Source organism: Pteropus medius, unplaced genomic scaffold, assembly GCF_902729225.1.
Source record: "Pteropus medius unplaced genomic scaffold, Ma_sr-lr_union100, whole genome shotgun sequence".
In the NCBI taxonomy this organism is placed as follows: domain Eukaryota; kingdom Metazoa; phylum Chordata; class Mammalia; order Chiroptera; family Pteropodidae; genus Pteropus; species Pteropus medius.
Genome location: NW_024349797.1, coordinates 8,361,143 through 8,377,291, shown reverse-complemented (window position 1 = coordinate 8,377,291; position 16,149 = coordinate 8,361,143).

The following is a 16,149-nucleotide window of genomic DNA, read 5'->3' as shown; positions in this document are numbered from 1 at the left end:
TGTATCTCACTCTATATCTCAGACTGAAAGGGGATCTGGGACTCTATCTGGGAACTCTTCTCTTCTTGACAGAAGGACAAAGAGGGCAACACTAAACCACACAAATACATTTCAAGCCTCTTCTTATGTCAGATCTCCCAATAGCCAAAGTAAATCATATGTCTGAGTCCAAAGTCATGGGGTGGAAAAGTACACTCCATCCATCATGAGGCCATGTCAAAGGTGGAGCTGCATAATTCTACAACAGGAAAAGAATTAGGGACAATAACTACAATGTTGAACAGAGTGAAAACAGCAGAGTGCTTAATCCAGGGGATCTATTAAGTGAACAAGTCAAGAGAGATTCTATTATATTTAGTTCCAAATGAAGTAATGAATACAGTGAACTCTACATTTATTTTTTGGTTCATTCATTCACTAATCCATACAATCGATACAAATATATCATGTTTCTTTTATGTCCCTGGTGCTCTGGAGAGATAAAAAAATGAATAAAGAATTAACTTTGCCCTTGAGAACCTGATAGATTATCTATGCTGAGAGGTAAAGAAGAATGGTTCAGACTAGACAGTGAAAGAGAAAAAAATTGGTTTTGTGACTTTAAATGCCTTTATTAAAACAATGGTTTACCTTGCTAAGTATGGTTCTGCATGAACTAATCAACTATCGTGCTCTGATTATTGTTAACAGCAAATAATTACACATTGCCTTTTACTTCATCCCTTCAGACAGTCACATCTGATATATTAAATATGAGCGAGCAAAGAAATATAATATATTCCTCAAGACTGGGGTAGAGCAGTGGTCATGAGAAGAAGATACTGGAGAATGCCAAATCAATAAACACAGTCAGCCACTTAACAAGAGGGAGAGAAGATCTGACAATACGAGAACAGGGCAATTACTATCCTGGAGATATTTATATTTCTCTTACTACCAGCAGACAAATATTAAGTCCATTTAAGGGTAGAGAAAAGAATAGTGCATCATCTAAGATTTTATCCATTTCTATTTCCTTAAAGTAGATTAGGAATTTATACACTCAGGAAAAAGATTGTAGAATTCTAATGCTTGCTCTGCTACTAATTAGTGGTGTGATCTTTGGCAAATAACCCAGCGTTTCTAGAAGTTGTCTTCTCTTAAAACCTTCTCTGATTGCTCTTTCCGTCCCAAGACTGCGATATACTGGGGCCCCTTCATCCCTTTATATTTTAATCTTATCTCTATTTCCTTGCCTATTAAATTATTTTATAATTACCATGGATATATTTGCCTATTGCACTATTGATATCCTTGTGATATGAGTCAATATATTATGCATTTTTGTAGAATAAATCTAGAAAAAATATGACTTTTTGATGACCAGTCTAAAAAACTCACAACTCTACTAGAGGCTCCTCTGAAATTGTGTGAAAACCTATAAAGTTCACTTTGGCTGAGACAACACCCAACATTTTCCTGAGAACAAACCTCAATCTCTTCCCCTATAAAGTATAATAATTTCTATTATAGGACCCAAGATCAAATTCAATAGCATAGGCTGATACTTTATTCTTCACTATTGCCTGGTTATATAACCTTGAAAGTAAAACTCAGGCCTTTAATCCGCCATTTTTTGTTTATTGACAATAAAAATGCACAAAGATAAAAATCGTAGTATTTCTTGGCCTCTCAATAACTCTGTCCTAATACAACCTTTTAAACAGGCCATTGTTATAACTTCGAGAAAATGCTTGAATGTTAACTCTAAAAGAGAACTGAGGTTTCATTTGCTCTGAGATTTTTTTAATTTTACAGTTTGAGAAAATTGAAAGATGAAGTAACTTGCACAAGATAACCATACATCTCTTAAATAATAGCCCCAGAATCTACACCAAGTCTAATGTGTGTTTTAAGAAAAAAGATAAAGAAAAATTGTGTAGTGCCTTGCTTCCTTGCATGCCACCTACCTCATTTCCTTTTATTTGCCATCCTAACAACACTTCATGAACGTTCCTCAGTCCAGAACTCACTGCTTTTATTTATAAAGAGCTGTGCAATGATGGGTAAGCCATTCAACCTCTCTGGTTTCAATTCTAATAAGGCACTTGACCTATATGACTTTCAAGATTCCTTTTACATACACTCTAAGCAACTGAAAGATTAGATTGGGATTTGAGTATATATATAAAAGGTGATTCATAAGGCTTAGCTTTTGCTGGGGAAATTCTCTTTTTTCCCCCTAAATTAGGAAGTTTCCATTATGATGCCAGAGTCTTAGGAAGAGGACAGATATTGCTGTTACACTCAGATTTGACTGAAGTCTGTCACTGATGTGTTGCCAAGGAGCTACCAAAGCTGAAAGCTCTTGTAAATAGGATGAGATAATTTAAATTATGCCAGGGAGTTGAGTGTGTGTGTGTGTGTGTGTGTGTGTGTGTGTGTGTATGCGTGTGTGTGCTGTGTGTATGTGTGTGATGGGGGAGGGGGTATCAAAGGAAGTCAAAATTACATATATACACACACATATATTTTTCGTTATTAACTCATTTTCAAAGTTCTCAAATTGATCTTTATTTTTATTATATTACTAATTTGGGGGATAATGTGTATTGAAATAGGCAAAATTACATATCTGGTAAGAGCTTAATTTGGTGATTTTGTATGATAATGTAATAAAAGTCTTACAGATGACTACTTTTGATCTAGCTTTGGGAATTTACTCCAAAGAATAAGATTCATGTACAAGAATATTCAGCGTAACAATGTGAAAAACTGGAAATAAATTCTCTAAATGTCTAACTATAGTGGCAATAATTTAGTGGCAGAGCGATAGCTACTACCAGGCCTCCTGAGACCCTGTGCAAGAGGACTCTCCGTTAGTCTGTGCTGCATCCTACCATCTGGACCATAAAAACATCCAGAGTGGAAGAGCCCACTGTTGTCGCCATCTTCAAACTTCTCATTTGACAAAGAGGAAATTGATGGCAAAGATATTAAGTGAACCACCCACACATAGAGCCATTAACAGTCACTGCAGTTTCTCCTGACACAGCACAGGAGCAGTGTTTCTCTATCTTCCTAACTGACTACACTTCTAACCCAAGAGTAAGCAGATTTCACTCTTTTTCTATCGCAACTTCATTACTCTGCAAAATACCTAGTTTCTACGAGCAATATTTCTCGTATCAGGTTAGTTACCAGAAGAAATATCAACGTCATGCATGTGTTCAAAAGTCAATCTACTTTTTTGGTGCTGTTGGGTAAAAGACACTATCACAAACCTAGACTGGTTCCCAGAGGTCTTTGCAATGCCTAGTAAATCTGGGCTCAGCCTGTGGTTTACAAAATAACAACAAAAAAAAATTAAAAAAAAAAAAAAAAACTGGCTTTTCTCAGAAAACAAAGTAGAAAGCTTTTCTTAGCTCTTCTATCTTGCTCCTGGTACAAGACTAAGCATGCCTTTGAATGGATCATATAAAGTGTCTACCTCATGAAGATCTACTCCATATTTCAACTCTTGAGCAATCATATTTTCTAGGACATTCTCCCATAGAAGGTTAAAGTAAATATTTTGTATGGCACCCAAAGTCATTTGCAAAGCACAGTAATCATTTCGGGTAATGAGAAAATAATGGAAGAAGCTCTGGAACTAAGCCACTAAAAGCCATCTTTTGGAGCTAACATGTGCAAATGGGTTGGCTGGGTTCTGCTGCTTTTAAAGCATGGTAATTTAGATGATTGTTTAAATCTTTTTAACTGTATCAGTTGAAATTGCACTTCTATGTCTGAAGACCAGAGGACCTGTAATAAATCTCACAGAACCTACTGCTAATTTATTATGTTAGTAATAGCTTTAGTGACCATAAGAATTCACAATACAGTGAGTCTGAGAATGTATCACAAAGATCACCATAAGCCTGAAGCAATCTGCAGTTGGCTATCCTCACTGTAGAAGGTAAACAAACAAACAAACAAACAAACAAAAAACCTGTCTTCTCTTGAAGCAACTGACTCTACCTCCTTAAAGAACTCAATGGCCCAGCCCACTCAATGTCTGAAGACCTCCTTGCCTATATCCATTCTTCTTCCATTTGCTTTGAAGACAGGTCAAACCCTCTGGATTATGTAGAGTCTGTAGCATAATCTGAATACGACTTGATATAAACGCATCACCAAAGTCTTCCTAACTACCCTGTTTGGTTTCCCCCAAAGCACCACTGTACACATGGAGAGGTGTTTATTACCCTTCCTTGCTTATTACTTCTTCCCAACATTAAAGTTTGTAAGCATCCAAAAGGGATGATTTCTTGGTTGTGATAGCTCATTTGAAATGCACTCCATAATTAATAACTTGCAGCAAAGAGGTAAATTTTGTCACATGTATTATTAAAGCACAATGAAGTCCCCCAGGACCAAATTAGGCACTTGATTAAAAATGTCCATGTTAAAAGAAACAAGGAGATAAGGAAGTTATGCTCTCAGTGATCCCAAACTGATACACTGATCGAAGTGTCGCTTCAAACCACGTGAAACACACAGACCTTGGGTCTATCTTAGTGAATGAGGACTCAGGTGTCCCAACTTGAATGTAGGTCCTCTGGAATCAACTTCAATAGGGTCATCTGAAGGTAGGAGATAAGGGACTGGGATGAGACAACTGATGATCAAGGAATCATGGTGTAATGAAAAAAATAATAGAGAATTCATTCGTTCTTCAACAAATCAATTTTATTTTCAAATCAATTTATTTTCAATTTTATTTTCAACAGCTAGATGCTAGATGTTAGGCTTCTAGTTCTTTTCTCTGCTACTCTGGATCTTGGTCAAGACTCCTACCACCTCTTCACCTCTGTTTCTATTTGTGTAAATTGAGAGGATAGGAAGAAATGATTATTCAGGGAACTCTTACATGAATTTACAAAAAGAAGGAAAGTTAAAAATCCATCTAAGCTTTAATTTTGTTGTGGGATACAGTCTAGTTTCATTTAACTATGTTCAAATTGATTTTATAAAGACTTCTTAAACTCTCTGCCAAACTTCCAGAATTATTTGCAATCTCTGGGAAGTGCTACACAGACATCCAAAGAAAGCCAAGCTGCAGCACAAGAGACAAGACTGTCACTTTAGGAGAGGAAAATTCCTACAACTCTGATACCCAAGAGAGATGGGAACTATAAAACACCCTCTTAACGTGTTGGTGCTTGTGGCAGGCAAGAGAGAATTTAATGAGCTTAGCAAGGCAGCTCAGTGGCCCTGTGCCTGGACTCAGGTCTGTGTATCTCACATCCAGAGAAGGTTCTTTGTTTAAACAGCTGACTCTCCAGAGTTACTTTTGTCTTTTCTGGTTTTCTCCTAGGACAGTAGTGTGTTCAGTGGACAGAAAATTTCTTCCCCAAATGAATGTAGCTATCAAGTATACACATAACATAAAAATTCAATTAAAAAAAATTTTAAGCTGAAAAAGAAAAGAAAACAAGCTAATGTAATTCCAAATACTCTACCTTAACAAGCATGCTGACTGTGGCTAAGTAAAAAACAACTGTGGAAATCATAATTTGCAATTTCCTGCCTCATTTAAACCCTCGGGGGCCAAATTGCCATAAAGATCTTTCTTATAATGAAATTCCATCCTTCCAGAAGGTAAAAAACAATCTACCTTTATATACAAAATAAATCAAATTGAATTAAAAGGTGACCTTGGATATGTCATTTTACCCTTCTGAATCTCATCAATGAAATGAAGGGTTTTGGATCTCTTAGTCCCTTACCAGCACTAATGCTGTGTGATTCTGTTGTACAGGTGCTACCCCGTAACTGAGGGTTGTAAATCACACAGGACTAAGAAGGAAAGACAGTTAGAACCATACATCTCAGATCTCCTTCAACATATTAGCCAACGGGTTTTTTTTTTTTCTTTCTTTCTTTTTTTTTTTTTTTTTTTGTTATTTCCTTCTTAATTGTCAACATCTAATACTACTTCTTCCAGAGGATTTTAAAAATAAAAACATTTTTAAATGATCCAAACTCTAAGGAATAGCTTGAAGCTAAGAAGGTAAAAACTACAAGTAAATAAGATGACTATTCATTGACAAATGTGGTTTCCATAGTTATTTTATATCATACTCTGAAACCATTTTTCCTAAGGTTCTTATTTCAAAAAATGGCCCATTCCAGGCTTTTTCTTCACATGACAATCTATGTTTGGCAGAATCCTTCATTAGTAATGTGGAGCCTTATGACATAATATGGTTTAAATGACACAAAATATACAAGTAAAAGCCATTCTAAATAATAAGGAAGATAATCTAATTTGTTTTTCTTCTACTTATTGGTTGCATTTTAATTAGCATATGTCTTCCTCATTCTTGAAAACAACTTTTATCCCTGTGATAAAGATCTAGCTACAACATAAAGAAGGAGGAGAAGGAAGAGGAGAAAGAGAAAAAGGGAAAAGAAAGGAAAGAAAAGTATGAGGTTCTGGGAATGAAGAACAGTGAAAAAATCCAGTGACCCAGCTTTGCACTAATTAGCTTTGTGCTTGATCTGGAATAAGTCAGTAGAGCTCCCTGAACCTTGATGCTTCATCTGTAGAATGATTCGGCTAGATTATTTATGCCTATGAATAATGTTTATCATTCTTTCCAACTCAAATATGGTATAAGTGACAAGAAAATAGTTACAATTTGAACATCCAAATGAAAATGTGGAATAATTTAAAGTCTCAAATTATAATCTTTTTAAGATTAAGAAAAGTTTGGATGGGTTTAGGGAGCGGACAGTTATCAGTTAGTTACTTGCTTGTTTTGAAACTGCTATTAACATTCTTCTTTTTTCTCTCCATCCTGTCAGGTCAAGGGGACATATTTTACCTTAAGAACCATTACTAAATTCTGAGTTCACAATATACCAGAAGATCATCAAAGTTGTCTTTTCCCTTCTCTAGGGACCCAGAGACATTATTCAAATGTTTACCACTTATATTGAACTGAAAGAAGCTTTGGAAGAGTTGAAGAAGTTAGCATAAAGCTTCTTGTCAGTGATCCTAGATGGAGGGTGATAGGAGTCATTGAAATGTAGATAGCAGAAAAAGAACATTTATGAAGCACTTAGAGAGTCTAAGATGAAAAGAATTATGTTAGTGCCAACAAGTATTATTTCATAAAAATTCCCTTTGTGACTGATGAGAAGGAGCTCAAATCTTCAAATAAAACATTTAATTCACACCTGACAGCAATTTTCAGAGTAAGGAACAAGCAATGTTAGTAATTCCATTCTTAGCCCAGGGAAAAACTGTGCAGCAGAAGAGAGTGGCAATAAAATAAATGTTTGTGGTTCTTGAAAAAGAAAAACTCTGAGGAGAACAGCCCTCTGGCAAAAAGGGTAAACCCCCTGTGCAGACTTGAATTCCTCCAGCTTTCAATAGCAGGTTGAGGAAATTATAATGTTAATGTTATTTCTGCATCGGTCTAACTCGCATACTAGCACACATACATAATTGGCCCTTTGGCATCTGTAGATTCAACATTTGTGTTGTTGATCATTCATAAGCAACTTCCAAAGTCTTTGATTTGTGGTTGTCATTTTGCTGAAACCCCAGTGTGAATAAAGCTGGAGGATGGAGTGGAGTGGGGGTGGGGTGGTGCAGAAATGAGTCAGTTAATAATCAAATTCAGTAACCACTCCTTAATGTAACTTCACCACTCTCCTTTTTTTCTTTGCATTAATTTCCATGAAGCAATATACAAAAATGTCCCCCTCCCAAATGGGGAAGAACTATAAGCAAATGACAGATTCACAAATCTGGGCTTTCATGGACCTATATGTTGGGACTAAAGCTGGACAATGACACCTCTTATACCACCACGTGTACCCAATTGAAAAACAGAAGGCGTAAACAGATGAAGTATCAAAATATCTTTGGGTTCCAGAAAACTAGATTAAAGAATGCAGTTTAACCTACTGCCACATTTAAACGTCCCACTGTTTTCCTCCTAGAAGTAAGTGTGCCTACCCACTCATGGACAACAGGCCTCCGCTCTCAGGAACTAATGGCAGTAAGAGAAAGAAAACATTCACATATGCCTCTACTTCCTGGAGAAGGAGTCGATAAAAGGTGAAAAGTAGAGCTAGAAGTATTACTCACGGAAGCATGTGGACACTGCTATTTGAATTCAAAAGTCTTTCACACTTCATTATTATTATTATTATTATTTTTTTTTTTTGGAAAAGCTCACTGAGCATGTGCTGATAATAATAGCAGGAGTAACAAATAAAAATAATATTCTAAATCAGTCAGGATAGGCCACGCTACGCTGGAGTAATAAATAACCCTAAAACCTCTCAATGACACAAAACATCAAAAGTTTGCTTCTTAATCACATTCTATGACCACTGCAGATTGGCTATGGACTAAAAATCAAGGGCAAAAAAAAAGAAAAAAAAAAACCACAATAAAAATATAGACATAAAAAAATGCAGATATTTGAAATAGTTTTAAAATACGTGATTTAGTTCAAGAAATTGTTAGAATATAGTTCTTTATGGGTATCTTTAGCTTCTGCCCATCTTCTGAAAAAAATACTGACAGTTTTTGTTCTGAACTATCTTTTTAAAGACATTTATGTAGAAATTACCTTGGAGGAAAATGATAGTTTCTCCCTATGAAGCAGCAGGAAGGTTTGCTTACTATGCAGCACATAAAGATAATATCTTTCTCCAGAGCTTTGCTTGCAGCCCATTATAAAAGATTTGGGTTTCCTAAGTTGAAGGTCCTTGGCCATTACATAAACTCACTGCATGTGCAGTATCCAGCTAAACTGTTCCTCGCCTCCTCTGTGGGACTTGAGGAGAAAGGGGAACCAATGCAATCATGAAGCACATGCCTCTTGGTGTGCTGTGTGTAACAGTGTCATATATCTCTGACTCAGGAGTCTTGTGTCTTCCGTCAGAATCCATGACACTATGGCTTGATACCTAGTTAACTTGCAAATGGAGTAAAATCTTGGACCCTTCCAAGTTCTTGACAGAAATTAGATAATTAGATGAAGAATTTCAGCAGAAAGCTGAAAACTATTATAAAAACAGAAATCTTAGAACTGGAAATACAGTAATTGAAACTGAGAACTCAATAAATGGGTTCAAGAGCAAATTAGACATAGCTAAAGAGAGGATGAGTAAACAAAAAGATACATAAATAGAAAATAGCCAGAATGATGCTTGACAGAAAGACGAAAAATACAACTAAAGCTGTATGCATAGCCATTTACAATTCGATTACTCATTCTACAAGTAACAATTTTTTAATCCAATGTTTATTATACTCATGTATGTCTTTATAAATTTACTACAAGTACATATATATGTATATGTATCTTTGTATGTGTACCAAATAACATAGAACAGTGTTTGTACTTTTAAAAACTTTATATAAATTATATTATTATGTTCTTATTTTTTTGGGTTAATATTTGAATCCTATAAAAAGCTCTTTTTACTAAGTTATTTTCACTGACTCTCCCTCTTATTTCATATAACATAGCAAAATTTTCTCTAACATAATCAAAATGTCCTTTGCACCAAAATGTGTTTTATATTATTAGTGATTCTACCAGCTTTCCAGGCAGTTCCATGATTATGCATAAAGAAAAGGCCTAGCCTAGAAAAAAAAATTCAAAACTCAAAGAATGCATTTAAAGAAAGTAAAAAACACTATGAAAGAAATTTAGATTCATTATCAGTAAATGACAGAGCCTAGAGAAATATGTGACTTAAAAGCATTCTGAACTTTTTAAAGGTTATCAATTAGAAAATTCATAAATTCCCTAAGGGAAATGGAAAAGGCATCAGTATGACTGAAAACTAGTGACAGAGTTGATAATACAAAACAATCCTCATTAGCTTATAAATCCCATGCCACAAGATGATGGCGTACATTGAAGGTCACATAGAATGATAAAAAGTATTCAGTGACCAGATTTAACCATGATCAGTTGGATTTTCTCTGAATAAATCACATGAAGCATTATAAAATGAGTGAAAAAGCAATATAGCCTATTTCAATCTAGAAAGTACACAAATTTGTTCAACAGAATTCCTTACCATGGTAAACATTGACATATTGCTTCCAACTCAAGGAAACTAAAGTAACATCTATAGTATATAGAATTTTAAAAATATCACTGACTGAAATAGGAAAAAGATAACTCTAGCATATGAAAAATTCACTTATTATAGCCACTGAAATGAGAAAAGACTTGCCCCAGTAAAAATATTCAAAGGAAAGATTTAATGTCATATTCCTGGAATAAGTTTTTCTGTAATAAAGAATGGTGAAGGTTAAGACAATACTGAATAAGGCACACTTTTTAATATATTTTTTTTTAAAAAAAAAAAGGCTTTAAAACTATCTAATTTTACTTAACTTAAGCCTACTCCAGAAAGGATGACCTGACCTCAAGCAAAACAGCTGTTGGTAGTTGAGACAAACTCTGAGGGAACAGACACCTTCAGGCTATCTGATGACTGCACTCTCTCCTTCTTTGAAAAACAAGAAATTCTGGATGATAGGCAGAAATGCAAGTCTAACTGTTAAGCGGGGATATATGTAGATCTTTTTTTGGACCAGTCTTATAAAGATAAGAATCCAATTTAAGTAGCCCTCTCTGCTGGGTATTTTTCTCTTTGCCCCTCTAAATCCACTCTCTGACCTCACATCTTTACCTTTGCCCTCGGAAGCTGACCTTTATTGATTGTTATCAGTGAGCTTTCTTGCCCTTTGGGTTACGGTTGGAATCAGACAGTAAGAATCACCTGCAAAACATCAAAGGGCAAAAGGAGAGGAAGGTCAGGGTGTTTGTTCCACTGACTCAACACTGCCAGGCTATAGATTGGCAGTATTCTCCTACAAGATGCTACCAGTTCTGCTAGATGACCCTCCCTATGACTACAACTCTCTCTCCAGGAGTCAGTAATGGCTCCCTGGACTTGACCCTTCAAGTTTACAGATGTGATGGCTGGTTATTGCTACCATGTGGGGAGGGAGTGCATCACCATCCCATGTTAGTTTCCTTTAACCTCACCTGTAAAGAAACGCAAAAAGTTTCTTTACTAAGTTGCCCTCAATAACGCCATCTCTGATCTTGACTAATTCATTCTATTTTGATGGCTCACCACTAATACCTCTCAAAGGCAATAAAGAAATCTGGTATAATAAATTGGGTGGGGGGAGGAGGGCTGGAAATAAGAGGAAAAATTCTTAAGGCACAATTAATAAGGCTGATGAGAAGCAACAAGTCTCTTAATTTTGCTAAGGAAGCCCCTCTCAATTTTGTGCTTCAGTTAACACCACATTTTGATTTTTTGGAGCATCTGAACACATAGTAGTTGATCTGCCCAGAAACCACTTGGCCAGAAAACTTTTCAAAAAGGCCAGGGCCTTTTATTCACAAACCTGCAGAATTAGTAAATACAATTTACGGCTGTTAGAGTCTCACACACAGCTTGGGCAAATAACAAAGTGAAAGTAGTTTCTTATTAAAGTTATGATTAGGTTTATCACATCTCACCAGGGAGAAAAGTAAGCAGGTCTTCATTATGCACCACTACCTGCCAAAGCCAGAATTCTCTTAGGGAGAAAAAAAAGCCGAAGAAAGCAATAGCATGTTTCTGGAATACACACCTTTGCCCAAAGAATTTGTCCCAAAATGGAACTCACCTGATAAGCAATCGCTTGACCAGTTAGCTGAGCTGGATTTACCACAAAGCAAACGAGGCTTAAGCTTCAGAGTTACTCACTCACACAAACCTCTTCTAAGGCTCCTGGAGAAACCCTAACAATATGTCAACGTAGTCAGAGTGTGTCTGTAAAATTTGCCAAAATAAGAATTTTAATCGCAATTGATTAAGACTGTTATCTTTTTGCGCTCAGCTTTCCCCACCATTGGACCTCCAGCTGTGTTGGGTGACATTCAAGTGGCTATAGCATTGTTATAATTTGGCTGAGTAGCCGTTCAGTTGTGAATACATTTAGTTTTGATTTCTGTGATATGTGTGTATGGTTCTCAGTCACTTCTGCATAAAGTTGGGTTATTGCCAGCGCCTTGTAGGAACGGCCTTCAGAAATACTCCCTCTACCCACTGTGCCAACTCGCCCTGCACCAAACACAAAGGTGCTGGGCCACGTGCTACCATGATGTGAAGGTGGTAGCACCCAAAACCAGTAGCATGAGGGACTCAGAGGAGAAACAAGGTTTGAAAGGTCTGGAACCAAATGTGAACAATTTTACACATTACACAGGTAAAATCATAAGTAGATTCAGTTCTCAAAAACACATAATCAAAACAGAAGTTCTCTACTATCAGAAATTGACTCAATAATACACGAGATACAATTACAAACACCTACATGTCTTTTCTTTTTGATGGGAATCATGCAAAATAAGGATTGAACAAAATTACTATGGTTAAAGGGTACAAATGTATAGCCATCCTACGAACAGAGAAGTTTGTATTTTTATTATATTCAAAAATACAAAAAAGTGTCAGCCAACCTCTCTAGAGGAAAGACTAAATTATCTTTCTATTCCCTCAATAAAAAATGATATTACAAATGCTGTTATGTGAAGAAGCTGTCAAAATAGCATGCAGGGGAAAAAGTATGAGAGACAAGTGGCAGGCTGCTAAATAATGTAAAAATCATTATTTTTCTGTATTTTTTATGTTTGTGATACTTGTCACCTTTTTAAAAATGTGTACTTAAGCATGATTTCTTTTTCCAGATAATATTCACATTTATATCTAATTGTATATTCATGAATTTGATTCCTTTTCTTACAGATGCCCCTGCCCAAACTGGAGAAGCTTCGGGGCCCATGAAAACTGGACTTCCTGCCAGTTGGCCTCAAATACAGTAACATACCTTCCAGGTTCAAGTGCTGGCTAACTCCATATACACAAAACAAGCACCACACTGAATGGAACATAATGGAAGGTCTCAATGTTAGAACAATATATGTCACAGACACCATGATCACTTCCATCTGCCCAGAAATGCAACATAACTGCCTCAAGAAGGTCATCTAGTGTACGTTGTCGTCCAGCAAGGAGATATGAAGCTGAACTTCAGAAAAACTGCTCTCTAGTTCTATTTTTGTCCATAACATCTTCTAGCCAGACAGAAGTCAGGTGATTTGTCTGTGTCTTAATTTCATGCTGAAAGTAGGTTACTATCTACACAAAATGGCTCAAGCTCATCCCCACCCTCACCTCACTTACTGAGACTTCCCAAAGAGCCCCCCACTTGCCGATCCTCTATCACCCCAAATGTCTGCTGTACTGAGTTCCTGAATGCTCCATTTGCTTCTCACTTACTGCACCCACTTAGCAAGGATACAGCCCCTCTTATTTAATCCTCTAAAATAAAACTTAAAGATATTTTACGAAGTAGATTTTTACTAAATATTTTGGTAATGGAGGAAGATTACAGCACAGAGCTCAACGAAACATTATTTTGAATAAACATCAGAAATCACACTGTACCTCAAAATTTATCAGACATGTCATGACCAGGAAATATTTTACCTAAGGGCAGGCATACATGTCCATAAGCCCGAGCTTCCTCCTTGCTGAGGGTCTCCTCCCTAAAACCTTTCTCTCATTTTCTCTTCAAGGTTCCTAAACCCTTTCTTAAACCAACTGACAACTGCAAAATTCTTTTGACTATATTGTATAGACCAATTTTAATCATTTTTGTCTAAAAGAATCCCAAATAGAAAATGCCCTGGGGTGGGGGTGTGGTTATACTTCATAAGGAAATAGGTCTATTCAGGCATGAAGAAGGAAGAGGAGGGGGAAGAAGGAGGGAAGAGAAAGAGCGGGGTGGGGAAGGAGGAGGAGGAGGCCAAGCAATTCAAACTATATGCAGCTGTTTAAAATAGAAAATTTTCCCAATTTTCAGGTATTAGAAATTAATTTCGGGTAAGAATTAAATGGAAAACTATTGCAAAAGTGTTTTAAAAATTAAAATTTTAGTACTAAGATACAGAATACACATTAATAGACTAACACTATCACTCATTATATTATTTCTAGTGGAAATGTTATTAATGCTACCTCCAAAATTATACTGGATTTCTCTTTTTCCTGACATTAAACCAAATCCTGTTACAGAAATATGCAGAAGATTAGAAGGTAATCCAAGAAATCACAGAGATAAGACAAATGGATACAGCTATTCAGACCACTTTGTAGGTCGCCATTAGGAAAACCCGGGTACAGTACCATCCCAGGAAGGGCTACATCCATTCACCCAGTGAAGACAGAAAGGCCCACCTTGCATATATCAACTGGTTTCCCCAGATGTCTAATTCCTATATATGAAATGGGGCCAAAAGATAAGAAAAAGAAATTACATCCTCCTCAAACACAGAACTTTCTATTAAGTATGAGAATTATAGGAGACCTTAGAGATCATTTATTCCACTAGCTCCATTTTAAAAATAAAGAAAACAGAGACTCAAAGAATCTAACTGGCAGATGCAGGATCATACTCATATTCAATGGGGCACCACCAATCCAGCTCTCCTGGCCTATGCCATTCTCATCTCTAAAATGGAATTACTTACTTTAGTTTGGAATGCTAAGTAAATTTATTTTTATGTTTCAGTTAATCAGAATACAGGCTCTATAGAGCATGTACCAATGACATGCCAATTCAAAATATCAGTTCTGTGTTTATTAAATAATAATCTACCCATTTTGTAATTTTTTTAACTTTAATTCATTCAATATGCTTGGCTTGTTAATATCTCCCTTTTCCCTTCAGAATTAAACGTTGATTCATCAGTAAATACAATGTTATCAGCATTTAATTGCACACGGTTTAATTGTGAAGCTAGGTGGGATTTTTAACGAGATCAATCCCTTTATTAGAAGAGTAATGAGTTTCTAATGGTTCATTGGTGTACCATACCTCCTTGCCTTCCCAATACTAAATTGAACCCTCTGCTGTCTATCTAGGTGTTAACCACTTGTCCCCGACAGATTATCAAGGGCATTAAAGAAAAAGAAAAAGAAAAAACACACACAGAAAAAAGAGTAGGAAATAGAAAAAAATTAATCATCTTATTGTGTTAGCACTACAATAAGATATCTCAAAGTTTGAACTTCTGAGGAACTGTATTAGGTCCCTTGGTTGCTAATGACAGAAACCCACTTGTAGTTTGGGCAGAATAGGGAAATTATTGGAAGGGTACTGAGGTGTCTTATATGAGTCAGAAGAAAAGGGAGTAACCTCAAGGACAATTAGAACTGCCATCTTTTCTCTCATCTCTGCGTTTTGGTACATTTTTATTTCATTCTCGGAGCCTAACTTAAACCACAGTGGGAAGTAAACATGACGGCCAACAACTGCCCTGCCTTATACCGCTAGCACAAAGAGGATGTTTAAACTTCAACGGCCAAGAGAAAAATATAATTGGCCCAACTTGAGTAGGCGTTCATTCCTAGATGACTTGCTTATGGTCAAGCAGATGGGACCTCACCAGGCAAAACTTTCATGACTGAAAAAAAGAAGTGCTGCTTCTAGCAGAAAGGAGAAAGTGCTTAGAAGATTAAAAATTAAAAATAATTTAATATCCACTAAAAATATTTTCAATTAGGAAGCCATGAGTATATTGCTAGGGACAGCAGTGTAAGTAGTGCTGGTCTCTGCTTCCAAATGTAACAGGTCTGAACCTTGTGCCAGTACCTTAATCCTCTAAGCTCCTTTGACCTCAGTAACTAACTCATAAAGTGGAAATCAATATTTTAAATTCCTGAAGGCACAAGACCGGAGCAGGCATGTGGCAGCCGTGAGCATGTGCCTCAAAGACCTCATCCACAGGGAGTGGACTTGGCCAAGGGCCTCAGCTGCTGTGCTTTGAAATTCATCGCCTGGTTTGTGCCAAGGCTGTTCCCAGACGATGACTGAGAATGGGGCAGAGGGAGTGACACAAGGCAGACCCGTGCCTGGGAGACAAAGTACTACACAGTCATCCAACTGTGGCTCATCTCCCCAGAGGCTTTGCTGCATCGTTCTTAGACTGCACAGCAGTCTACAATTCTCCAACCCAACCTTCTTTGCCTTTCTCCTTCACTTGGGATTATACATACATTATGGTCTGATGGATC